Source organism: Octodon degus, unplaced genomic scaffold (genome assembly GCF_000260255.1).
Source record: "Octodon degus isolate 3935 unplaced genomic scaffold, OctDeg1.0 scaffold00012, whole genome shotgun sequence".
Classification (NCBI taxonomy): Eukaryota; Metazoa; Chordata; class Mammalia; order Rodentia; family Octodontidae; genus Octodon; species Octodon degus.
The window spans coordinates 18,286,211-18,288,142 of NW_004524588.1; positions in this window are offsets into that span (position 1 = coordinate 18,286,211).

The window sequence follows — 1,932 nt, forward strand, 5'->3', positions numbered from 1 at the left end:
CAACTAATAAAAGGTTTATGTATCATCTATGGAAATATTCTCACAGAGAAAAAACATCGAGTCCACTAAGTATCTAAGTAGAGAGAACAGAGATGGGTGTGTGTTGATTTCCTGACCTTGAAATGTATTGTGGAGAAACAAAAGAACAAAAGTTTGTGATCAGAAACATCTCTTCCATGGCCAGTAAGAAAGACTTGATATACACAATCTCAATTGATTTTTAAAGTAATGTTCTGTTTCTGTGATGCTGACGTGCTTCAGAGAGAGAGAGAGAGAGAGAGAGAGAGAGAGAGAGAGAGAGAGAGAGGATGCTCACATAGATCTGGGTCTAGCAGTGAGCCTCAGTTTACTGGGTCCACTTCTACCAAGTTCAATCTCATTCAGGTGGGCCTAGCTTGGGTCTGGCTCCTGTGCTCAGCTTCTTCCTGCTGCAACCAATGGACGTGAACCCACTGTTCACCCTCATACAGGCAGAGGCAGGTATGATTCATCTCTTTTCTTAGAAAAAAATCTATCAACATCTCAAGCTGTATTGCATTAAAATGACTAAAGAAGCATTCATAGGAAAAAGCAAGTGCAGAAGCTCAGAGTTGGCAGCCATGCAGGTTAATGAATTTTTCCACAAGGAAAGAGTAAGAGGTTTTTAGACAATTTCAGTGTTTTTTTAAATTATAATTTTCTTTTATTTTGAACAGTAAGAACAAGAGCAATAAAAAGAAAAGCGAAGACAGAAACAGGGTAACGTATTAGTACATACATTACAGATATTCAAAACAAAAATAGCTAGTTAACATGATAGACATGTTATCGATTTTTATAGTCAAATCTGTTGCTCAAATTCTTTACTGATGTGCTAAACAAGGAACTGAGCAGGCCAAGCTTGTAACAGAGGGAACAACATATTCTTGTGAAAGAGACAGAACAGCCAGATTCAGTTGTTTCCCCATACTTGGGAAGTTTTCTGCTATTACTTCTGTCCATATTCTTTTAATATCATTTGTGCTGACTCCTTCCTTCTTTTTGATGCCTGTTAGTCTTAAATTGTTCATCTTTGCATCATCTTGCAGATGTTGAATTACTTTTCATGCTCCTTAGGGTTTTAAGAGATCTTTTCTTCCCTTTTCACTAGCTGCAACTGTGTCTTCAAGGTCTAAAACTGTCTTCACTTTCATTCAGATGGTTTTGCCAGCTTGCCATTGAGGTTTTAATTTCCTGTATATCTCTTTGAATCTGCTTCATGCATTCTATTTCTCACCTATACTGCTCATTCAAGGATCCTATCATCTTTCTAGTCTCCTCTATTTTTTATCAGTTAGTAATTCTTTCATTATAGTTATGTCTTTTTTAATTTGGAGGTTATTTCTGATCTGATTCCTCTATGCCTTTCTGCACTCTTTTCTTTACTTCAGATGCTATTATTTCAGAGATTCCAGATGTGTGACTTACAATTTCTTCTATGCTAGTGTCTCTTGCATTTGTTCTGGGTGGGCCCGGCCCCTGAGAATGCATTTTGTTCCTTCTCTGTCATTTTGTATAGCACTGTCTTCTGACCTTTGGTGTAGAGCTTTGGTGCTGATATTCTTACCCAAGAGAGAGTGTGTGGTTAAAGCAGTTACAGTTTTGTATGAACAAAAGTACAATTAGCAACACTAATAATGAGTAGTGAGATTTAGCAGTTGACAAACTTTTTTAACTAATGGGTTTGTATTTTAGACCATAAGAACAAACATTATGATTGTATAACTAAGCAGATATTGAATTGGGAATTTGTATTTAAACTAGTTTCCCTAAGTTCTGTCTGATCACCTCCCCTTGATGTACTTGGAGTCTTCCAGGCAAACTAGTTCACTCCAGTTACCTGTTGCCTGAGAGAGAGAGAGAGGAGAGAGAAAGAGAGAGAGAGAGAGAGAGAGAGAGAGAGAGAGAGAGAGA